Consider the following 8,783-nt stretch of genomic DNA (forward strand, 5'->3'; position numbering starts at 1 on the left):
TGACGCTGGCTCTGCGGCGACAGAGAGTACGAAATCGCTCGTAACTCCCAAACGGTTCGTCGCAGAGCCACGTGCCTTATGTCATCGGAATCCTTGGCTCGAGCCGAACGAGATGCAGGTCTCAGATTGGCTCGTCGCTCTGACGAAATTTTCGGGTATTTGGGATTTTGTCGAAAACCTTCTTTTGCAAACTAGCGGCAGGTATTTGGCCCAGTCCCACCCAGATCAGCACAGAATGCTTCTCTGGAGTCTGACTGTCAATAATCATCCAAAAAAAGTGGAAATTTCCATTCACCTTGGCGAGGGGACCTCAAAACGTGCCAAGGTGGTGTGGCCGAGGTGGCTCAAATGGCTATAACTCCAGGAAGGAGTGAGATCCCTTCACCCAAATCGGCACACCTGTGCAGGGGCTCAGTCAGCGGTCAGGTGTGAAAGGGCCCTGCGACAGGCCACTAGGTGGCGCTGTAAGCGTAAAAATAAGAAAAATGAAATGTAAAAGGACCATCAAACAAAGATGAAAACACCTGAAACGCTGTGTGATGGTAGTACCCTCCCCTGTCTGCAACGTCACTGGGCCTCGCCCCGATCAGCCTGACGCTGGCTCTGCGGCGACAGAGAGTACGGCATCGCTCGTAACTCCCAAACGGTTCGTCGCAGAGCCACGTGCCTTATGTCATCGGAATCCTTGGCTCGAGCCGAACGAGATGAAGGTCTCAGATTGGCTCGTCGCTCTTACGAAATTTTCGGGTATTTGGGATTTTGTCGAAAACCTTCTTTTGCAAACTAGCGGCAGGTATTTGGCCCAGTCCCACCCAGATCAGCACAGAATGCTTCTCTGGAGTCTGACTGTCAATAATCATCCAAAAAAAGTGGAAATTTCCATTCACCTTGGCGAGGGGACCTCAAAACGTGCCAAGGTGGTGTGGCCGAGGTGGCTCAAATGGCTATAACTCCAGGAAGGAGTGAGATCCCTTCACCCAAATCGGCATACCTGTGCAGGGGCTCAGTCAGCGGTCAGGTGTAAAAGGGCGCTGCGACAGGCCACTAGGTGGCGCTGTAAGCGGAAAAATAAGAAAAATGAAATGTAAAAGGACCATCAAACAAAGATGGAAACACCTGAAACGCTGTGTGATGGTAGTACCCTCCCCTGTCTGCAACGTCACCGGGCCTCGCCCCGATCGGCCTGACGCTGGCTCTGCGGCGACAGAGAGTACGAAATCGCTCGTAACTCCCAAACGGTTCGTCGCAGAGCCACGTGCCTTATGTCATCGGAATCCTTGGCTCGAGCCGAACGAGATGCAGGTCTCAGATTGGCTCGTCGCTCTGACGAAATTTTCGGGTATTTGGGATTTTGTCGAAAACCTTCTTTTGCAAACTAGCGGCAGGTATTTGGCCCAGTCCCACCCAGATCAGCACAGAATGCTTCTCTGGAGTCTGACTGTCAATAATCATCCAAAAAAAGTGGAAATTTCCATTCACCTTGGCGAGGGGACCTCAAAACGTGCCAAGGTGGTGTGGCCGAGGTGGCTCAAATGGCTATAACTCCAGGAAGGAGTGAGATCCCTTCACCCAAATCGGCACACCTGTGCAGGGGCTCAGTCAGCGGTCAGGTGTAAAAGGGCGCTGCGACAGGCCACTAGGTGGCGCTGTAAGCGTAAAAATAAGAAAAATGAAATGTAAAAGGACCATCAAACAAAGATGAAAACACCTGAAACGCTGTGTGATGGTAGTACCCTCCCCTGTCTGCAACGTCACCGGGCCTCGCCCCGATCAGCCTGACGCTGGCTCTGCGGCGACAGAGAGTACGGCATCGCTCGTAACTCCCAAACGGTTCGTCGCAGAGCCACGTGCCTTATGTCATCGGAATCCTTGGCTCGAGCCGAACGAGATGAAGGTCTCAGATTGGCTCGTCGCTCTTACGAAATTTTCGGGTATTTGGGATTTTGTCGAAAACCTTCTTTTGCAAACTAGCGGCAGGTATTTGGCCCAGTCCCACCCAGATCAGCACAGAATGCTTCTCTGGAGTCTGACTGTCAATAATCATCCAAAAAAAGTGGAAATTTCCATTCACCTTGGCGAGGGGACCTCAAAACGTGCCAAGGTGGTGTGGCCGAGGTGGCTCAAATGGCTATAACTCCAGGAAGGAGTGAGATCCCTTCACCCAAATCGGCACACCTGTGCAGGGGCTCAGTCAGCGGTCAGGTGTAAAAGGGCGCTGCGACAGGCCACTAGGTGGCGCTGTAAGCGTAAAAATAAGAAAAATGAAATGTAAAAGGACCATCAAACAAAGATGAAAACACCTGAAACGCTGTGTGATGGTAGTACCCTCCCCTGTCTGCAACGTCACCGGGCCTCGCCCCGATCAGCCTGACGCTGGCTCTGCGGCGACAGAGAGTACGGCATCGCTCGTAACTCCCAAACGGTTCGTCGCAGAGCCACGTGCCTTATGTCATCGGAATCCTTGGCTCGAGCCGAACGAGATGAAGGTCTCAGATTGGCTCGTCGCTCTTACGAAATTTTCGGGTATTTGGGATTTTGTCGAAAACCTTCTTTTGCAAACTAGCGGCAGGTATTTGGCCCAGTCCCACCCAGATCAGCACAGAATGCTTCTCTGGAGTCTGACTGTCAATAATCATCCAAAAAAAGTGGAAATTTCCATTCACCTTGGCGAGGGGACCTCAAAACGTGCCAAGGTGGTGTGGCCGAGGTGGCTCAAATGGCTATAACTCCAGGAAGGAGTGAGATCCCTTCACCCAAATCGGCACACCTGTGCAGGGGCTCAGTCAGCGGTCAGGTGTAAAAGGGCGCTGCGACAGGCCACTAGGTGGCGCTGTAAGCGTAAAAATAAGAAAAATGAAATGTAAAAGGACCATCAAACAAAGATGGAAACACCTGAAACGCTGTGTGATGGTAGTACCCTCCCCTGTCTGCAACGTCACCGGGCCTCGCCCCGATCAGCCTGACGCTGGCTCTGCGGCGACAGAGAGTACGGCATCGCTCGTAACTCCCAAACGGTTCGTCGCAGAGCCACGTGCCTTATGTCATCGGAATCCTTGGCTCGAGCCGAACGAGATGCAGGTCTCAGATTGGCTCGTCGCTCTTACGAAATTTTCGGGTATTTGGGATTTTGTCGAAAACCTTCTTTTGCAAACTAGCGGCAGGTATTTGGCCCAGTCCCACCCAGATCAGCACAGAATGCTTCTCTGGAGTCTGACTGTCAATAATCATCCAAAAAAAGTGGAAATTTCCATTCACCTTGGCGAGGGGACCTCAAAACGTGCCAAGGTGGTGTGGCCGAGGTGGCTCAAATGGCTATAACTCCAGGAAGGAGTGAGATCCCTTCACCCAAATCGGCACACCTGTGCAGGGGCTCAGTCAGCGGTCAGGTGTAAAAGGGCGCTGCGACAGGCCACTAGGTGGCGCTGTAAGCGTAAAAATAAGAAAAATGAAATGTAAAAGGACCATCAAACAAAGATGGAAACACCTGAAACGCTGTGTGATGGTAGTACCCTCCCCTGTCTGCAACGTCACCGGGCCTCGCCCCGATCAGCCTGACGCTGGCTCTGCGGCGACAGAGAGTACGGCATTGCTCGTAACTCCCAAACGGTTCGTCGCAGAGCCACGTGCCTTATGTCATCGGAATCCTTGGCTCGAGCCGAACGAGATGCAGGTCTCAGATTGGCTCGTCGCTCTTACGAAATTTTCGGGTATTTGGGATTTTGTCGAAAACCTTCTTTTGCAAACTAGCGGCAGGTATTTGGCCCAGTCCCACCCAGATCAGCACAGAATGCTTCTCTGGAGTCTGACTGTCAATAATCATCCAAAAAAAGTGGAAATTTCCATTCACCTTGGCGAGGGGACCTCAAAACGTGCCAAGGTGGTGTGGCCGTGGTGGCTCAAATGGCTATAACTCCAGGAAGGAGTGAGATCCCTTCACCCAAATCGGCACACCTGTGCAGGGGCTCAGTCAGCGGTCAGGTGTAAAAGGGCGCTGCGACAGGCCACTAGGTGGCGCTGTAAGCGGAAAAATAAGAAAAATGAAATGTAAAAGGACCATCAAACAAAGATGGAAACACCTGAAACGCTGTGTGATGGTAGTACCCTCCCCCGTCTGCAACGTCACCGGGCCTCGCCCCGATCGGCCTGACGCTGGCTCTGCGGCGACAGAGAGTACGAAATCGCTCGTAACTCCCAAACGGTTCGTCGCAGAGCCACGTGCCTTATGTCATCGGAATCCTTGGCTCGAGCCGAACGAGATGCAGGTCTCAGATTGGCTCGTCGCTCTGACGAAATTTTCGGGTATTTGGGATTTTGTCGAAAACCTTCTTTTGCAAACTAGCGGCAGGTATTTGGCCCAGTCCCACCCAGATCAGCACAGAATGCTTCTCTGGAGTCTGACTGTCAATAATCATCCAAAAAAAGTGGAAATTTCCATTCACCTTGGCGAGGGGACCTCAAAACGTGCCAAGGTGGTGTGGCCGAGGTGGCTCAAATGGCTATAACTCCAGGAAGGAGTGAGATCCCTTCACCCAAATCGGCACACCTGTGCAGGGGCTCAGTCAGCGGTCAGGTGTAAAAGGGCGCTGCGACAGGCCACTAGGTGGCGCTGTAAGCGTAAAAATAAGAAAAATGAAATGTAAAAGGACCATCAAACAAAGATGGAAACACCTGAAACGCTGTGTGATGGTAGTACCCTCCCCTGTCTGCAACGTCACCGGGCCTCGCCCCGATCAGCCTGACGCTGGCTCTGCGGCGACAGAGAGTACGGCATCGCTCGTAACTCCCAAACGGTTCGTCGCAGAGCCACGTGCCTTATGTCATCGGAATCCTTGACTCGAGCCGAACGAGATGCAGGTCTCAGATTGGCTCGTCGCTCTGACGAAATTTTCGAGTATTTGGGATTTTGTCGAAAACCTTCTTTTGCAAACTAGCGGCAGGTATTTGGCCCAGTCCCACCCAGATCAGCACAGAATGCTTCTCTGGAGTCTGACTGTCAATAATCATCCAAAAAAAGTGGAAATTTCCATTCACCTTGGCGAGGGGACCTCAAAACGTGCCAAGGTGGTGTGGCCGAGGTGGCTCAAATGGCTATAACTCCAGGAAGGAGTGAGATCCCTTCACCCAAATCGGCACACCTGTGCAGGGGCTCAGTCAGCGGTCAGGTGTAAAAGGGCGCTGCGACAGGCCACTAGGTGGCGCTGTAAGCGTAAAAATAAGAAAAATGAAATGTAAAAGGACCATCAAACAAAGATGGAAACACCTGAAACGCTGTGTGATGGTAGTACCCTCCCCTGTCTGCAACGTCACCGGGCCTCGCCCCGATCAGCCTGACGCTGGCTCTGCGGCGACAGAGAGTACGGCATCGCTCGTAACTCCCAAACGGTTCGTCGCAGAGCCACGTGCCTTATGTCATCGGAATCCTTGACTCGAGCCGAACGAGATGCAGGTCTCAGATTGGCTCGTCGCTCTTACGAAATTTTCGGGTATTTGGGATTTTGTCGAAAACCTTCTTTTGCAAACTAGCGGCAGGTATTTGGCCCAGTCCCACCCAGATCAGCACAGAATGCTTCTCTGGAGTCTGACTGTCAATAATCATCCAAAAAAAGTGGAAATTTCCATTCACCTTGGCGAGGGGACCTCAAAACGTGCCAAGGTGGTGTGGCCGAGGTGGCTCAAATGGCTATAACTCCAGGAAGGAGTGAGATCCCTTCACCCAAATCGGCACACCTGTGCAGGGGCTCAGTCAGCGGTCAGGTGTAAAAGGGCGCTGCGACAGGCCACTAGGTGGCGCTGTAAGCGGAAAAATAAGAAAAATGAAATGTAAAAGGACCATCAAACAAAGATGGAAACACCTGAAACGCTGTGTGATGGTAGTACCCTCCCCTGTCTGCAACGTCACCGGGCCTCGCCCCGATCGGCCTGACGCTGGCTCTGCGGCGACAGAGAGTACGAAATCGCTCGTAACTCCCAAACGGTTCGTCGCAGAGCCACATGCCTTATGTCATCGGAATCCTTGACTCGAGCCGAACGAGATGCAGGTCTCAGATTGGCTCGTCGCTCTGACGAAATTTTCGGGTATTTGGGATTTTGTCGAAAACCTTCTTTTGCAAACTAGCGGCAGGTATTTGGCCCAGTCCCACCCAGATCAGCACAGAATGCTTCTCTGGAGTCTGACTGTCAATAATCATCCAAAAAAAGTGGAAATTTCCATTCACCTTGGCGAGGGGACCTCAAAACGTGCCAAGGTGGTGTGGCCGAGGTGGCTCAAATGGCTATAACTCCAGGAAGGAGTGAGATCCCTTCACCCAAATCGGCACACCTGTGCAGGGGCTCAGTCAGCGGTCAGGTGTAAAAGGGCGCTGCGACAGGCCACTAGGTGGCGCTGTAAGCGGAAAAATAAGAAAAATGAAATGTAAAAGGACCATCAAACAAAGATGGAAACACCTGAAACGCTGTGTGATGGTAGTACCCTCCCCTGTCTGCAACGTCACCGGGCCTCGCCCCGATCGGCCTGACGCTGGCTCTGCGGCGACAGAGAGTACGGCATGGCTCGTAACTCCCAAACGGTTCGTCGCAGAGCCACGTGCCTTATGTCATCGGAATCCTTGACTCGAGCCGAACGAGATGCAGGTCTCAGATTGGCTCGTCGCTCTGACGAAATTTTCGGGTATTTGGGATTTTGTCGAAAACCTTCTTTTGCAAACTAGCGGCAGGTATTTGGCCCAGTCCCACCCAGATCAGCACAGAATGCTTCTCTGGAGTCTGACTGTCAATAATCATCCAAAAAAAGTGGAAATTTCCATTCACCTTGGCGAGGGGACCTCAAAACGTGCCAAGGTGGTGTGGCCGAGGTGGCTCAAATGGCTATAACTCCAGGAAGGAGTGAGATCCCTTCACCCAAATCGGCACACCTGTGCAGGGGCTCAGTCAGCGGTCAGGTGTAAAAGGGCGCTGCGACAGGCCACTAGGTGGCGCTGTAAGCGTAAAAATAAGAAAAATGAAATGTAAAAGGACCATCAAACAAAGATGGAAACACCTGAAACGCTGTGTGATGGTAGTACCCTCCCCTGTCTGCAACGTCACCGGGCCTCGCCCCGATCAGCCTGACGCTGGCTCTGCGGCGACAGAGAGTACGGCATCGCTCGTAACTCCCAAACGGTTCGTCGCAGAGCCACGTGCCTTATGTCATCGGAATCCTTGGCTCGAGCCGAACGAGATGCAGGTCTCAGATTGGCTCGTCGCTCTGACGAAATTTTCGGGTATTTGGGATTTTGTCGAAAACCTTCTTTTGCAAACTAGCGGCAGGTATTTGGCCCAGTCCCACCCAGATCAGCACAGAATGCTTCTCTGGAGTCTGACTGTCAATAATCATCCAAAAAAAGTGGAAATTTCCATTCACCTTGGCGAGGGGACCTCAAAACGTGCCAAGGTGGTGTGGCCGAGGTGGCTCAAATGGCTATAACTCCAGGAAGGAGTGAGATCCCTTCACCCAAATCGGCACACCTGTGCAGGGGCTCAGTCAGCGGTCAGGTGTAAAAGGGCGCTGCGACAGGCCACTAGGTGGCGCTGTAAGCGTAAAAATAAGAAAAATGAAATGTAAAAGGACCATCAAACAAAGATGGAAACACCTGAAACGCTGTGTGATGGTAGTACCCTCCCCTGTCTGCAACGTCACCGGGCCTCACCCCGATCAGCCTGACGCTGGCTCTGCGGCGACAGAGAGTACGGCATCGCTCGTAACTCCCAAACGGTTCGTCGCAGAGCCACGTGCCTTATGTCATCGGAATCCTTGACTCGAGCCGAACGAGATGCAGGTCTCAGATTGGCTCGTCGCTCTGACGAAATTTTCGAGTATTTGGGATTTTGTCGAAAACCTTCTTTTGCAAACTAGCGGCAGGTATTTGGCCCAGTCCCACCCAGATCAGCACAGAATGCTTCTCTGGAGTCTGACTGTCAATAATCATCCAAAAAAAGTGGAAATTTCCATTCACCTTGGCGAGGGGACCTCAAAACGTGCCAAGGTGGTGTGGCCGAGGTGGCTCAAATGGCTATAACTCCAGGAAGGAGTGAGATCCCTTCACCCAAATCGGCACACCTGTGCAGGGGCTCAGTCAGCGGTCAGGTGTAAAAGGGCGCTGCGACAGGCCACTAGGTGGCGCTGTAAGCGTAAAAATAAGAAAAATGAAATGTAAAAGGACCATCAAACAAAGATGGAAACACCTGAAACGCTGTGTGATGGTAGTACCCTCCCCTGTCTGCAACGTCACCGGGCCTCGCCCCGATCAGCCTGACGCTGGCTCTGCGGCGACAGAGAGTACGGCATCGCTCGTAACTCCCAAACGGTTCGTCGCAGAGCCACGTGCCTTATGTCATCGGAATCCTTGGCTCGAGCCGAACGAGATGCAGGTCTCAGATTGGCTCGTCGCTCTTACGAAATTTTCGGGTATTTGGGATTTTGTCGAAAACCTTCTTTTGCAAACTAGCGGCAGGTATTTGGCCCAGTCCCACCCAAATCAGCACAGAATGCTTCTCTGGAGTCTGACTGTCAATTATCATCCAAAAAAAGTGGAAATTTCCATTCACCTTGGCGAGGGGACCTCAAAACGTGCCAAGGTGGTGTGGCCGAGGTGGCTCAAATGGCTATAACTCCAGGAAGGAGTGAGATCCCTTCACCCAAATCGGCACACCTGTGCAGGGGCTCAGTCAGCGGTCAGGTGTAAAAGGGCGCTGCGACAGGCCACTAGGTGGCGCTGTAAGCGGAAAAATAAGAAAAATGAAATGTA

The sequence above is a fragment of the Carassius carassius genome, chromosome 37 (assembly GCF_963082965.1).
Source record: "Carassius carassius chromosome 37, fCarCar2.1, whole genome shotgun sequence".
NCBI classification, from domain to species: domain Eukaryota; kingdom Metazoa; phylum Chordata; class Actinopteri; order Cypriniformes; family Cyprinidae; genus Carassius; species Carassius carassius.